Consider the following 16,943-nt stretch of genomic DNA (forward strand, 5'->3'; position numbering starts at 1 on the left):
CTCGGACATTAACAAAATAAAGTGCTAAAAACAGCCTGTCACATATAGCTACAAATGCTTTAGTATTCCCTAACAAAAGAGATTGTATCTGTGTAGTACAAAACTCTGACAAGATGTGGGGCTGAAGAAAAGAACAAAAACACTTTGCAGAGTTGTAGTTATAAGTGCCTATGGAGGAGACAATAGGTCTAAAAGGAGGAACAGTTGACATAGAATCTTTGACTTTATGCAATTTAGGTAAACCATATAGTCTAGCTGGTTGACAACTGGTGGGATAGATATCCCAGTATGTTCCAGACCATTTTTCTTAAGCTTATGTTAATACTGCAATAATGCCTTCATTAAAAGTTTTATGGTGCATTTGATCAGGCCTTCACTGAGCCTTCATGATGCCCTACTTTGTGCCCTTATTGTGCTCCTGACAATTACGCACAATGCAACGTGCACCAATGCACGATAACCAAGCCTCGATGCAAGATAATTTATCGAGTTCTGGCCATTTTGTACTCTTCGAAAACACAGTCTAACGCTGGAAATTCGCCATTAGTTTGGTTGTCATAAACATTTTAAAGTTAAAATGATGATTGAAGGAAATTTCAATTGATGTGCATCAAAAAAATAGCTGTTTGAAATGGATATACCTTTTCTCTGTGGAGGTAAGTGAGATAGCATTTATAATTCAAGACTAAAACCCATAATTTTAACAAAGATGATAGTAAAATACTATTTAATACATTGCTTATTACATGTAATAAGTTTGAGAGGACTGGGTGTAAAAATGAGAGCAAAAACGGCATTCAAAACATAGCACTTGCGCATGCAACACCATCAATGATTACCCTATGGAGCCACCTTAAGGTGCACTTGAAAAAATAATAATAAAAGAAACACTCTCATTTAGTTCTATTTTTAGGCTTGATCTCCACTGATCTCTCGAGAATGCAAATCAGGTCTACAAGTGCGCGTGGGATCCTTTCTTGAACAGTGGCTAGTAATCGAACCTATTCTGTTTTAAGTAACATCTTTTAAGGGTCTAATGAAGCTCAAGCAGCACCCATATTAGTCTCGTTTAGCAGTTAAATTCAAATTTTGTGACACGCATTCCTGCAGATGGTTTGATATGGGAGTTCCCCTGAGTTCCAAATGTCTAACAAGAAGTGACAGGGTGAAGGAGTGATGGAGTGAAATTGTTCCCCAACTACAACTTGGAAAATAATATTTTCCAAGTTAAAAAAAAAAAAAAACTGTACGAAACTAGTATTTCCAAAATCAATAGCACCAAACCCTGTCAATTTATCACCGGTTTTGTACCTGTCTTTCAAAGCCAAAATTGATTAACCCGCAAGTTGCCTGAACCATATCTATCTCCCTATCTTCACAGGAATCTTTCATTAGGAATGTCAAGATTGATTACACAGTAATGTCTTACACAGGAATGTTTTGAACTCTCCTATTAACTCGTGTCCACGTGACTTTAGTCACGAGACAAAAAATGAGGAATAATGAAGATCGCCATGGCCGGTCCCAAGCCCGGGTGAGAAAGGAGGAGGGTTGGGCATGAGGCTAGCAACCTCACCCCGTAAAACATTTGCTTGCTACAGAAACACATACAAGAATGACCCAAGTTACCTCAGCTCTTGGGAGAGGAGGACCATCACAAAGAAAAAGGATGATGCTTTGCGGTGAAAGCTGGATGAATCTGGAAGCTGCAAGGCCGAACACCCTTCTCAGAAAAAGAGCTATCAGGATGGGAACTTGGAACGTAAGAATGATGTATGCAACAGGAAAGACTTTCCAAGTTGCCGCAGAGACGAGACTTGGAAGCAGACATCAAGAGATTGGGGCTGACCTGGAGTCAGCTAGAAAGGAAAGCCCAGGACAGAGATAGCTGGAGAACTCTTGTTGGTAGCCTATGCCCCAGGAGGGGCACTAGGCATAAGTAAGTAAGTAGTAATGAAGATGGGCAGGAACCCAACAGAAATTACAAAAAAACAAGATCACAAATATTTCAAAACAGTTGGACAAAAGGGAGACTGTGGCTGGTTTTCCAAGAAGATGCAATGTTTTGTTCTATTTGCAAGGAAGCGTCAGCTGTGGACATTTTACTGAGTACCGTATTTACCCGTGTATAATGCGCACTTTTTTTCCAAAATTTATAGTTCGAAATTTGCACTGCGCATTATACTCGGAACCTTTTATTTGTTGATTGTTTACACTGCTACACTCATTTGCATGCATACACGAAAGAACAATAAACTTGGTTTTAATAGGCTGTTGTCAAGACTGTTGTTATAACAAAAACATAACTAACCAATAACAGCTGTTTAAATATGATGGATAACAACAAACTGTTTTGAAGCATCTTTATTGCAATCATTGTAAACTTACGGGCAATTATGGCAGCAGCAAACACGAAGCGACAAAGTTACACCACAGCGGAGAAGTTGAAAGTTATACAATTTGCAGAACAGCATGGAAATCGTTCAGCCCAGCAAGAGTTTGGAATTGCCGAGAGCAATATCCGTCTTTGGCGAAGAAGCAAGGAAAACCTAGAGAAAATGCCATGACTTCAACGTGCGAATCGTGGAAGGAAAGCGGCTTGGCCTCACCTTGAGCAAGATCTGATGGCTTGGATCACAGAAAAGCGAAACAACGGACTGGCGATTTTACCGGCCATGATCAGGCTAAAAGCGTTGGAACTTTCTAAACATCCGCAGTATGATGTCACTGCTGGCGAGTTTAAGGCTTCCAACCACTGGTGCCAAAGATTCATGAAGAGAAATGGTTTGTCGTTGCGACAGAAAACCACGCTCGCCCAACGTCTTCCACGCGACTACAAAGAGAAAAATTAATCGTGCAGTTTCACCAGTTTGTTATCAGGCAGCGAAGAGCCCACAACTATCCTCTTCATCTTGTGGCAAACATGGATGAGAGTCCAATTCAATTTGACATGCTATCAAATCGAACTGTCAGCACAATCGGCGAGAAAACAGTCAAGATTCGAACCACAGGAAATGAAAAGAACCGCCTGACTGTCGTTTTGGCATGCGCAGGAGATGGCTCAAAATTGAAACCGCTGGTCATTTTCAAGCGCAAGACCATGCCAAAGATCCAAAACAAACATGGCGTCGTAGTTGCTGTCCAAGAAAAGGGCTGGATGGACAGCGAAATCATGAAAATTTGGATTGAAAAAGTTTGGCGTTGTCGAATTGGAGGTCTAAGTCGCCGAAGAAGTCTACTTGTGTTGGATTCCTTAGAAGCACACAAAACGGAGCAAGTTTGCTGAAATCGGAGAACACGGATTTGGCCATAATTCCTGGCGGGCTCACCTCAGTACTACAGCCTCTAGATGTGTGTTTAAACAAACCTTTTAAGGACAGTGTCAGGCAAAGGTGGATGGCATGGATGGCTGAGGGAATCCATGAACCGACAGCTACTGGAAGACAAAAGAAACCATCCCAAGAACTCATGTGCCAGTGGATCGGCAAAGCATAGTGTGATATTCCACGAGAAATGGTCGCAAGATCTTTTTTAAAGTGCGGAATCACAAATGCTCTGGATGGTTTCGAGGATGATTGTGTTTTTGACAGTTCATCAGATGATGAATCTATTTTAGAAGATGAGGTTCTTGTAGACGAGCTCTTCGTGTCTGACTCACAGTCAGAGGATTTTTACGGATTTGGAGGTACTGTTAACAATTGTAAAATTATCGCTCACTTCGAAACTGTTGTAAATAATTGCTTTGTGATTTAGAAAAGTATACCAGCAGGTCAACACTAATTACTTGAGTACTGTAAGCTTGAAAGTTCATGTTATTAAACTGTTGCAATGGAATATACACATTGTTTGTCTTTTGTTGAACAAGGATTTTTTTTGGTGGGTATTTTTTTTCAAAAATTGTCCAGAAAATCAGGGTGCGCATTATATACAGGTGCGCATTATACCCGGGTAAATACGGTAATCAACCTCTACGCATATTAACTTTTTGAGTTCTTTCACCCTTAAAATCTGTTAAAAGTACACTCCTGTAAATATAGTGGAAATCCAGGGCCACTTAATTTTGACCTGAGAAACTAAGAAAGCAAGGAGACTGGCCCAGCTGACCACCAAGTACTGAAGTTAATTTTCAGTCCTGCATGCCTGTTATTGTTTTGGTTTACATGACAGCAAGGTTTACATGTTTTCCAATGCTCACAGCATGTAATGCATACTGGCCAAAACTGGGTCTTTAAACAATTCATCAAGTTTTCTTTTAGGTCTTGACAGTCAGCATGCATATCCCTGTGTATGTGTGTCTTTGGGTCATTGTTTTTAGTATTGGTGACCCAAGAACAAACTTGTATATTTTTCCACTGCACACATCAAACTCAAATTCAAACAGTTCCAACAGTCACATACCTGTATTTTTCACCAAGATACAGTAATGTGCATGTATTCAAGATGCATTAATTGTGACAGCTTGATGATCCAAAGTTTGCACAACATGTAGAATACAGTAACATTCAGAACATAGTAAAGGTAGGATTTAACATCACATTAAGTTACCTTTAATAGCCTTGACATCACAGGAAGCCTTTAATCTTGAAAACTGATGCTAAAGGGAAAAGCAGAAATAATGTGAGTTAATTTCACAATAGTGAAACCAGCAAATTGAGATGTAAACTATCCATTTAGTAGACACTCATCGTGGTTTATTGCAAATCTGGCAATCTGATTGGTTCTCTCATCATTTTCTACACACTAATGGACAATGATTACACCTGAACATGCATGTCACCCTTGAAAAGCAATAATTCTTTACTCTTTACTGCCCCAGTAAAGTGGACATTTTCTAATAAGAATCTTGAATGGCCAAAATTAAAAACTCACCAAGTCTTGTTACAAACACCCTTTAACATCTTAAAACCAGACATTACTGCTTGAACTCACTCACTGACTGAACCTTTAAAAAAAAAGAATACCAACAGGAGAAGAAAAATTAAACAAGAGGACTTGTTTGTATGCCTTGCGTTACAAATATGTTTTAGACATATCATAAAATTGCACTGGAAGTAATACATGTATATTACTGAATACAGTTATGTAAATTTGTTACAAACAACTGGTGCTTTTATCAGATTAATGAGGGGCTGTGATATTTTGAATAAGTCCTGAATATGTAGCACATGAATATCTTGCTTTTGTTTACAAACTGAAGAAACTTTCCGGAAACCAAGCTCTGCATGAAAACCCAGCTGTCTCTTTCGGAAATTGTGCCTCTGGAACCTCCTCTCTCTCAGGATTTCCAGTGATTTTTCTAAGGGAGGGGAGACATGGGAAAGTATAGACACATGTATTTTCTGAAACTAGACATAAAAAAATTACCTTCTTTAAACTGGGTAATTATAGTGACAAGCACTTCAAAATGCGTTTTTTTTTTTTAATGCTGAAAATGAAAAGTCCATACATTTCAGGACTGCTGCATTCGATGTTATCAACCCAAAAAAAATTGACATTTCAGCTCAAATTGTTACAGTGGTGCTACACAGTTTCTAATCTTATTGGAAAAATTTTAGTTGTTTATTTCCAGACTCTTCAAAAGCAAAAGAGAATGTATTATGAAACTGCGATGATGCATGGAATGCAAATGAACAAAATTTTAAAAATAACATTTACTGACAAGTTAGTGACTTGATTTTGCATATTTATCAGTTTAGTGGATCTTAGATGATGCATGAAAATGCAAATTAACAGAACTTGACAAATAACATTACGACAAGTCTGTAACTCAATTTTGCATATTTAATAGCTTAATGGTTCATGGCTGTAACAGTTAGTTTTTACAATTTTCCTTCAATGCATTGTAATGATTATCAGAAAAGCAAAACAATATGAATTTTGTGTAGAATCTGACAACTACGTACTAGCAATCTCTCTGAACTGGTCTCAAAAAGATGACGTGGCCATCATTAAATAGACTAGTGATCCAGAAATTATCCATAGCCTCCCCACCCTCCACATGCAAGGATTATTGGTTAGAACCTGTCCCCTCTGGAAATTCCGTGTTAGCTTCATACTTTCCTTACAAAGTTTTGGCTTTTGAGATCACCCACCCCCTCAGAACTTCCAATAACCTTCCACAGGGTGGCTATGAATATTTTCTGGAACTGCACATTCCAGAACCAGGGAGTGGCTGTGATCTAGTTATAATCTACAGTGTACTACACTCTCCATTGAAAGGTTTTCTAGTCTACATCTTTACCATCTATCGAGAAAGCTAGTCAACATATTCGCAAACTCGGCAAATACATACTCTGTTTTAGATGAACAGTAATGAGCTCTAAGATTGGTCATCAAGTGTCCTAATACTACATAGAGACAGCCAAAATCCATGACGCCGTTTACACATAAATTCGAGGGGCTTTCAAGTTGGAAGGGCATTAACAATGAAGAACTAGAATTTTGTGACTTGCGAAATTAACTGAATCAGATCAACACCTATTGGTCTGTGATTCTTTCGAGTGTTCATATAAGTAACGCAAAATTTAAAAACAACAAGCGTCACTTGACAACTACATAGAGGAATGCATGCAAATAAGCTTAAACAAACTATGATCTTGTTGTCTGACACTAGCGATGAAACAAGCAGTAAGCGCTGAGATCGCCATTGCACAGGCTAGTTAACCTCAAGATACCATTGTAACACATCTAAAATGATTGATAAAGATCTTAATACTAATCTGGAAACTTCAAGTAGACGCTGGAGAGTAAAACTAACGAAAACTCTGCGAACGCTTACCTTCAATTCCTTGATCGATCGACGAGCAGACACAAACCCACGAGGCAACCCTCTTCACAACTAAACAAACGTTCTTCGCCGCTAAATTGATGGGCAGGCTACATGGTGACGCGTTTGGTGAAAAGATGAAATCACCCCATGATTGAAGAATACCATTAAAACCGAAATCAACCTCAAATAAAGCGCCTTCCCCAAATTACAGAAGACGAGCAAGTCAAGGCTGAACTTCCTGCTTTGGTGGGCTTTCCCAGAATTCCGTGGACAGCTTTCGGTTTGGATATCGCTTTCTCTTATTGGTCAATCACTAACCAGGGGCGGGAGAGAACACTCTGTGCGCCTGGCACTTTTTGTGGATCTGACTTGTTGGATTTGTTAGACTGGATTATGGACTACAGCCAAAGGACTGTAGCCTTTATTAGACTGTTCACAGCCTTCTATTTTCTCGTATTTTTATTTGATTTTACCCCCGGATAGAATCGCGAGACAACTGGACGCCAGCGCAAAACGGATGACTTGACTGGGTAGGGGTTAGGGACCGCTACTAACGCTTTTGGTGTTAACATTGGACATAAAATCTGTCATCCCGTGCTTGCGACAAGTGCGACCCTTTTGTCACGACCAGACAAAACTATGTCCGAAGGACCTAAAGATCAAAAAAGCCAATGTCATGCCTCTTTTTACCAAAGATGTCTACAGCTTCTCTATTCTTCTTGAGAGTTTCGCTCGCAAACCCCACCCCCCACCCCCGCGAGCTTCGTGGTCGCTTCGCTCGCTTTTTCTTTCGCGTCCGTCAATAGAGAGGCTGTGAACAGTCGAAGACTTTCTGCGAACTCGACTGCAGTCTTGGACAGGAGTCTCTTACTTTCAAACATTTCCACGCTTTTATCCGAGTGAAAAGTTTACCAGAGACACGGGTGCTTACCATTTGTCAGAATGAACCGGTTGGGATGACTGTTGAATAATGGTAAGGGTTTTTCCGGAATCACTACCCAAACCGAATGAGATGGCGCTTACGATATGAATTTACAATTCCATTTCCCGTTATTGCTTTCGGTTAATGAGAGATTGGAAACTGGAAAATGTTGCAAATGGTGAGAAAATTTTCCCCGATCCGTTCTGAATGGTATAAAAATAACCACCTCTGGTAATTTCCGAACAGATTTTCCGGAAAATTACTGTTCCGGATCTTTTGGCTAAATAGCAAGCGCCCTTGATAAACGCGAGGGGCGTGTCCCTTCTGTATGCCGTTAGATTATTATACTAGTCTACTTCACAACCACTCCGATGCCACCCAATGCTCCCCATCCCCTCGCGTGGGGACAAGGAGCTTTGTGTAACTTCGCCCGAGCGGCTGCGGAGACTAGAAAGTTAGGTGTCTAACTCAGGTATTGGATCTCGACTTACAAGCACTTTCCACTTTCACGAGGGTCACATGGAGCGCGCGGGGAACTCGGGGAGCGTGTTGCCTCGGTCTCCCCATATCACGTGGGTTACGTGTCTAACTCAAACAGCGCGCCCATCATAGGCCCCGCGTTAAATGCCCCCGGGGGAACTTCAATATGAAAAGGTCTGGATGCTCGTCATCTCGCTCTATTTCCGTCAGATTTTTTCCTTTAGGTGTTTTATTCAAATTTTCCGACGAGCATCCACAATACCCCTCGGGGGAACTTCAATATGAAAAGGTCGGGATGCCCGGCATCTCGCTCTTATTTCCGTCAGATTGGTCTCCTTTAGGGCTTTAATTCAAATTTTCCCGACAAGAATCCCCGCGACCTTTTCATATAGGAGTCCCTTTCCCCCGGGGGGAAATCATGCAAAAAAATCTCGATAATAACTACCGTGGGTTGACTTAATTTTGTCTAACACAACTAGAAATATTTATAAATTGTGATCATGTAACGTGTATTCTGATTGGTCATGTATATCTAAACACGGTTATTCTGTATCACTGCATTTTGTTAGCTTCAGTTTAAGCAATGCCCGTCTGATGTAGGCACCCGGCAAAGTTTGGGACAATTTGAAATTACTTGGGAATTGAAAAAATTGACTGAACCTTCCGTGAAATCCAACATCAACCGGAAATGCACATTTAAACAGAAAAAATGATTTTATTAAAATATATTTAACAAATAATGAAACTACATTTTCATCTGATTTCTCTTTGGACAGTTCCAAGTACTTCTATCTCAAGTCTCTTTGTACTTGGTACTTCATGTCAATGTTCCTCAAGTCTCTTGTTCTGATACAAAACAATTAAAAACTCTTGACAGAAAAATGTCCTAGTATCACATTTAAGATAACATTGCTAAAGAGCAATGAAACACAGTAGGTGTCTGCTAGTATTACAATGATTAAGATAATACAATAGACCCATTTCCATGTATTAAAATTCAGCCTAAAACAATAGACCTCAGTACGAGGCTCTGGGGATTAACTACAGAGTTTGTGGGGTGTACTCCCTAGAGCATGAGGTCTATTGTGTTCGGCTAAATTTTAATATATCGAAGTGGGTCTTTTCATCTGGGTTTGTTCCTCAATATCAAAACAGCTAAGCAACATTAAGGAGTGGATCAGCTAATGTTAAGTTGAAACAATTTTCTTCCAGTTTTGTTCTTTATCAACAATATTTATTTTCTTCATAGCTAAGTTACCTTGCAAAGGTAATTGGTATGGTGCTCAATCTTGCCTGGGCTGACTTTCTTGATATCACATGACATTATAATATTAACAGTGGCAGGATCACACAAATTGGCCAATGCATTCCAATTTCATTCAATTAAGCTTACTTCACAAGTTTCTCGAGAAAACTCACTAACTACTGTTTTGTCTTGCTGGTAAACAAAAGCTTTTACAATGACGCCAGACTGACACCTAGTTGGCTGCCATGAAAACATCAATGTCAAGTAGCCCTGCTTTAAGATAGGCCACCCTTTAGCTTATGGTTAAACAATAGCTGACCCACTCCTTAATACACCAGAGAGTGGATGCACAGTTGAGAGAACAAACATGGACAGTTGCAAATAAGCAGTTGCAACTTCACATTTCTATCTGATTATAAAAACTAAACTTTCACTGTTGTTCCATCGAGTTGAATAAAAAGGCCAAACCACAACGGGTTTGACAATGTTCACTCATTATATACACTATTTAAACTGAACTGCATTACGTCATAATAAACAGTTCCGTTTATGGTGCAAGTACTAAGAGGTTTAGGCGAGAGGTCATTTCAACAGTCCTCCCGCCAAGAATTCAAAAAAAATCTAGACACAATGTCGATTATAGCAGAAATTGATTTCTTCACTCTCAACCAAACCTGGGATAAAAAAAGATGCACTTGTTCAAATATGACTTGTTTTATACTTGAAGTGGATTTTCTCGCCTTTGGGAACATTAAGAACAACATCATAGTAATTAAAAAACAAGTAATTTCTTTAATCACGATCCTTCCTCTGAGAATAGAATGAGCCTGTGATTTTCATCAGTGATGTTGCTTAATAACATGACTTGACCTGAAGATGATGACTATCACAGTGTTCACACCAGTTTGATTGAACAATAACAATCTGAACGTTTTAGGAAACAAATCTCAAATTTGTTCCTGGACTGAAATGATCACTGAAAATATTTTAGCAAGATGCATCTGTTTTCTCCTCATCACTGCTTCGCCATGACAACGGACTTGTCTAAACTAAGTAACTCTGTTTCTGAAAAGCTATCAGAAATGGTCGCATCTGTTTCTGCGACACGAATGGAACATTCGGCTCAATTTCTGATTGAAAACATCCGTCATATACACTATTTACACTAAACACTTGGCTCAATTTCTGATTGAAAACTTCATTGATAACTTTAAATCCGTCCATTTTTAACTAAACCATTTCGAGCACACAATTCAATCGTGAAGACCCTGAAAACAACAGTTCGACAAAAAAACAAACAACAACAACTAACAGTTGGCCCATACTAATGACCCCCAGGAACTGAGAACAGGTCACAATTTGTCAACTCTCATAAGTTGAACTGAAACTGCCACGCAAGCTAGTCACAGTGGAAGCACATGAAAAATACCTTTTCAATGGTGGCAAAACAATGAAAAAATTTGTTTGCAGAAACATGTACGTCTCTGTGCACCAGCCTTCATGGTAAGCACGTTTCTTGCTAGATTGTGACTTCTGTCGGAATTTAACAACAGCTTGACAAAACTTGAAAACCCAAGGAGAACCTTTTCTGTTCCAAGGAAAACTACGTGAGAGGCACTACACAATGCAGTGGTTCCAATAGTTAATGTACAATCAAACCTGCGTCCAGCAGACACCCTTTTTTAAAAGAGGACAGTAGATAAGGTCATTTCTATTGTTAAAAACCTGTATCAAACAGATACTAGTATCATATTTTAGACTCTACCAACCAACATGGTTGATACAGGAAAAATCTTATGCTGCTCAGGTATTGTTACCACTAATGGAAAGGACCTCTGACTTGCCATCAAAAAAGTTAATGACGTCCTTACGATAGTGAAACACCAGAAACTGAAAAAATTTCAAACAGACGATTTCATCGCAAGAAGACTTGTTTTCCCAAAATAACGTGTCGTGGAAACCTGTTTTATTCGGTTACTTTGTACTAAGCGGATATTACAGCATTCCCTGGGGCTGTCTGCTTAATACAGGTTTGACAGTATAGAAGATAAACTACAAGGCACCCCTCTTGTTTTCGCGCTAAAGAATAAACTCGCGCAAGCATTTTTCTCGTGCTTTCTTTCACATCAAGTGTAACACTTGAAAAAGAGAACTTGTTCATAGTCTACAAAAAACAGTTTTACTTTTTACGAAACTGTCCCAGAATGTAAAAGCAAAACATCTCTGTCAATGGACTATTTCATGTACTGTGAAACCTGTTAAACGATGCAACAAGTTCTACAACGAAACTACAATGCCTAACAAGAATAACCTGTTCAGCTAAACAAGTTTTGCAAAGAAACTACACCATATTACGACAAGAATGTTTCAAACCACTGCATAGTGTCATTCGTGTGAAGTACTGTGAATTCTGGTTTTTTGAACCTCCTCATTATTCGAAGCAATTTTTGGCTCCCTCAGAAAACCACTGGGAGTATTTTGCCCTTGACTTTCAAACCTCCTAATTTTTGAACCAATTTCCATTCCAATAACACGTTCGAAAAATCGGATTCTACTGAAGCTGTACAAAAACCGTTATTATTTATGTGTACTTCAAAAGAGCTACAAATTCTTTTCGACCAAATACAATTCTAAAGTTATTTGGCAACACTGAATAAATAAATTTTCCCTTCCTCTTTGCTGACTAAAAAGTTCAAAATCTTTTTTTTTCTGTCTTGCATAACCAAGATAATAGCTAGTGTCAAGAATTTCAACAAATAAACAAAACATATTCATTTGTGTGGCCAAACATAACTACACCTGTCCCTAGAAACGCAAACGCCAGATTGGAATTACAAATTGACCTTTGCTCAAAGAATATTGTAGTTTTTAGCTCACAACAGCCTCTCCATACACGCTAACTGTTAGATTTAGAGAAGGTGATGACTTACAATCTGCAAAGTGTTTCCTGAGATGAAGTTCAACGACTTCACTTGTCCCACTGTGGTCATTAAAAGTGATGTTCAAAGCAGTTATTTTGTCGCTTTCTGCCAGGCTGTTACAGAGACCACATAACCATTCTTCGCTCACTTTACTGTAGGTCCTGGTTACAGTAACATTGACAACTGTTAATGACTTGCTTCTTCGTAAATCGTCTCCCAGATCAAGTGGCCAGTCTCCACTCAGGTCACCGTAGTTGTTGAATGTCAGACTTAGTGTAGTTAAGGACGTGTTTTTCGCCAAACCATCACCCAGACCACGTGTCCAGTGTCCACTCAGGTCACCATAGTTGTTGAATGTAAGACTTAGTGTAGTTAATGACGTGTTTTTCGCCAAACCATCACCGAGACCACGTGCCCAATATCCACTCAGCTCACTGTAGTTGTTGAATGTAAGACTTAGTGTAGTTAATGACGTGTTTTTCGCCAAACCATCACCGAGACCACGTACCCAATATCCACTCAGCTCACTGTAGTTGTTGAATGTAAGACTTAGTGTAGTTAATGACGTGTTTTCTGTCAAACCATCACCCAGACCAGGTGCAAAGTCTCCAATCAGGGCACTGTAGTTGTTAAATGTAAGACTTAGTGTGGTTATTGCCGTGTTTTCTGCCAAACGATCACACAGACCACGTCGCCAGTCATCAATCAGGTCACTGTAGTTGTTGAGTGTAAGACTTAATGTGGTTATTGCCGTGTTTTCTGCCAAACCATCACCCAGACCACGTGGCCATTCATCAATCAGGCCACCGTAGTTATTGAGTGTAAGACTTAATGTGGTTATTGACGTGTTTTCTGCCAAACCATCACCTAGACCACGTGTCCAGTCTTCACTCAGGTCACTGTAGTTGTTGAATGTAAGAGTTAGTGTGGTTAATGACGTGGTTTCTGCCAAACCATTCCCCAGACCACGTGTCCAGTCTCCAATCAGGTCACCGCAGTTGTTGAGTGTAAGACTTAGTGTAGTTAATGAGGTATTTTTCGCCAAACCATCCCCCAGACCACGTGTCCAGTCTCCAATCAGGTCACCGCAGTTGTTGAGTGTAAGACTTAGTGTAGTTAATGAGGTATTTTTCGCCAAACCATCACCCAGACCACGTGTCCAGTCTTTACCCAGGCAACTGTAGTAGTTGAATGTTAGAGTTAGTGTGGTTAATGACGTGGTTTCTGCCAAACCAGCCCCCAGACCACGTGTCCAGTCTCCAATCAGGTCACCGCAGTTGTTGAGTGTAAGACTTAGTGTAGTTAATGAGGTATTTTTCGCCAAACCATCACCCAGACCACGTGTCCAGTCTCCAATCAGGTCACCGCAGTTGTTGAGTGTAAGACTTAGTGTAGTTAATGAGGTATTTTTCGCCAAACCATCACCCAGACCACGTGTCCAGTCTTCCCTCAGGTGCCAGCAGTTGTTGAGTGTAAGACTTAGTGTAGTTAATGAAGTATTTTTCGCCAAACAATCACCCAGACCACGTGTCCAGTCTTCCCTCAGGTCCCTACAGTTGTTGAGCGTAAGACTTAGTGTAGTTAATGACGTGTTTTTTGCCAAACCATCTCCCAGATTGTGTGCCCAGTCTAAACCAAAGAAATCCTGGTTAGAGATGTTGAGGCTTAGAATTCTTGCGCAGTTGTGCTCAACTTCGGTAAAGACTGAGGTTAATGATGAAGAAACATTGATTGTGTCATTAAGATCTTTACAAATCCAGGGATCTGAGGCCACACTACAATCATTCAACGAAAACGAATATTTTCCATCACACGCTAACTCTTGAAGAGCACTGCTTCCATCTCTGGTTAGTTCTCCCCAAATGTTGATACTGAGAGAGGACAGGGTCTTGCATGGCTTTAAATAACTTACAAGACATTTAGCGACACTATTTGTTACTTTTCCATGGATATTTAAACTCACACAAGGGGTTGAGGATTTTATCAAGAGCTTACAGAGAGTATCTGCCCCAGTAGAACTCAACTCGCCCCAAAGGTTTAAAGTTAATGACTGAAGTTTAAAACCAGGGCAAAGATGAGCCACCTGTGCCTTCGATATGGTTCCAGGGATACTTGGATGAAATGCAACTGACATCTTTGTCTTCTTTGCCTCTAGTACTTTCTCAGCGACAGTCATCCAGTTGTCAGGGAGTTCTCCAAACACTTTCACTTCCAAAGACTTTAAAGCACTGTTATCCAGAAATCCTTTTTCCAAGGAGATAGCAGCAGAATAGCTTAATTTTCCATAAATGATCAGAGTGAGGGATTTTAAAATGGATTCTGCTACAAGTGTTTCGCCAAGAGAAGTAGCTAGTGAATCCTGCATCTCACCATAGATGATGAGGGTAAGAGTGGTCAGAGATCTATTGGACAAGACTTTTTTCAAAGCCCCTAATGCTTCAGCACTCAGTGAACTATAAATCTTGAGGATAATAGACGTCAATGGTGTATCTGCAGACAATCCTCTTTCTAGAGCCCTGGCCCATGCCTCACCACACTCCTTTATCAATTCGAATGTTACAGTTGTTAAGGTCTTATTAGCAGCCAAACTGTCACCAATCATATCAGCCCAATCCGAAGAGATACTAGATGCTGCTCTAAAAGTAAAGGACCGTATAGTTGAGTTTCGAGAAAGTCCTTCAAACAAAGTAGTCACAGGTCTGTGTGTCTGTAACAAGCCAGAATCATGAAAGGAGAATGTTTGTAGCTTTGGATAGGAAACTAAGAATTTAGCAACCATTTCTTCATCCTCATATGGAAGCATATTGACATCTACAACTTTAATGGTAAGATGAACAGGGTGCTTGTGGAAAATTACTGCAGGCTTCTATGACCATCAAAAAGTTTGCATCTCTCTCTTGCGAATGTCTATCTAAGTTCCTAATTTCTACAGTAGGTGGAAATGGGATGAAGGAACAAAGAGTCATTGCCACTTGCCCAGCATTTTGACTTTCACTGAAAATTTCAGTAAAAAAAGTAGCTTCTTCTTTAGAGCACCTGAGCCAGTCCCAGGGTTCACCCGCAAGTGTCTCACCAATCTGTTTGAAAAAAACACTAGCGTCCTTGCCCAGGATACCAGACACAAAGAGAAACACTTGCCGGAATTTGCCAGTGATTTCAGAAAGCTTGAACTTCAAATCAACGAAAAGGTTCAATTCTTTTTTTAAGAGCTTGCGTGCGAGATATCTTGCGGCCAAGTACTCTTGAAAAGTCTTGTGAAAAAAGTGATACTCGTGCTGTGGATTTATCTTCTTCACACTGGCTTCCTTGAAAACAAGGCCAAGTTTGCGAGCTGCCAGATCTTTAATTTTACTTTCAAATTTTGCCAGTTCTTCTTCACGAAAAGAAAACCGATCTTCTAGCAGGCATCTCCAAGCTAACTCTCCCAACACTAGTAAACTATCTTCAAATTGTTTCTCTAGGGCTTGGTCATCACCATGTGCTTCCAAGTTATGTTTTGCACAATACCTCCTTAAAAGGCATCGGATGATGATCTGATAAAGTTCTGTGCAAAAAGATGGCAGTTCTCCTTGATGGTCCTCAAAAACAACACAGAGAAGAAGTAGATTCAATGGGTTGTTTGGCAGTGCCTGAAGAAAACTATTTTCTTGGATTGCTTCAATAAGCCTTTCTCCCTTTGAAAGATTCTTCAAACCAGAATGACTAAAATGCTTTCTGATGTACTCAAAAGCATCTTGGTCTGTAAATCCTTCAATTTGATAAAGAATGGCAAAGCTTACCTCCTGTCGTACTACAATTCCTCTTTCTTGACGAGATGTAGCCACGACATAGCAAAATGGTAAAATTCGTCTGTGAAGTAATTTATCCACATGAGTTTCAGCCGTTTTAGGAAGCTCATCAAGACCATCCAAAATGATTAAGATCTTCTCCTGGTTATGAATATCCTTGATGTAATCCATTATCTCTTTCCTGACCTTTTCATCCGTGTCTTCCGGGAGAAGTTGTTCACTAATGGCTTCCATTATATCTCCATGGATATCTCGACATTTCAACAGCAACACAAGTTCAAATACTGGAAAAGAAAAGTCATTTGAAATCTTTTCGTTTGTCCAGTCGTGAGAGATCTTGAGACAAAATGTTGTCTTCCCTATTCCGGGGCTTCCTTCTACTAGAACCATGGCATCCTCACCTTTGTCGAGAGTCTTGAAGATGTCATACATGTTAACTTCACCCGTTTCAAGCTGAAAGTCTGTGTTTGTTCTTGAAACGATTGACAATCTTGTGTAAACATCCCCAAGAGGTAACTTGAAGGTGTTCTCCCAAGGAAGTGGTTTCAAGAGCGACCGTTTGTTGTACTCAGCTTTGAGAATTCTGAGAAACATAGAGAGACCATGACCTACAAAAGAATTAAACAGAACACATCTAGTCTGCCTCTCTGATTTTCTTTCAAAGTGTGATATACCATACTGCACAAACATTTTTAGCTATGTCGTACAATCATAACAAGAGTTAACCAACAATGACAAAGCATTCAGTTCAGCAGACAGTCATGTTTGTGATGTCTAAACTCGTCACCCCTCCTTCGGTTTTCTCCCCTCAACGTCT

At 39.9% G+C, this 16,943-nt stretch overlaps 1 protein-coding gene and 1 pseudogene across 3 annotated transcripts in view; both read right to left on the reverse strand.

Annotated features, from left to right (window-relative positions):
* LOC110048580 (uncharacterized) overlaps positions 1-16,943 on the reverse strand; it is a 121,916-nt gene that overhangs the window by 15,387 nt on the left and 89,586 nt on the right. Inside the window, exons 1-3 of one of the 2 annotated variants that reach the window (XM_089287238.1) lie at positions 6,779-7,039; positions 4,870-4,942; positions 4,546-4,594 (exon numbers count right to left, since the gene is read on the reverse strand). The exons of the other annotated variant lie outside the window; for it this stretch is intronic. The gene's annotated coding sequence lies outside the window, so the exon portion shown is untranslated. Of the gene's footprint in view, positions 1-4,545; positions 4,595-4,869; positions 4,943-6,778; positions 7,040-16,943 lie in introns of those variants that run through there. 2 annotated transcript variants of the gene reach the window in all.
* The window catches only part of LOC110054212 (uncharacterized), a 46,646-nt pseudogene continuing 38,569 nt past the window's right edge, over positions 8,867-16,943 (reverse strand). The window contains exon 13 of the transcript XR_016206518.1: positions 8,867-16,734. The product of XR_016206518.1 is annotated as an uncharacterized LOC110054212 (transcript). The remainder of the gene's footprint in view (positions 16,735-16,943) is intronic.

Source organism: Orbicella faveolata, unplaced genomic scaffold (assembly GCF_042242905.1).
Source record: "Orbicella faveolata isolate gen_17 unplaced genomic scaffold, um_ofav_v1 contig_14, whole genome shotgun sequence".
In the NCBI taxonomy this organism is placed as follows: Eukaryota; Metazoa; Cnidaria; class Anthozoa; order Scleractinia; family Merulinidae; genus Orbicella; species Orbicella faveolata.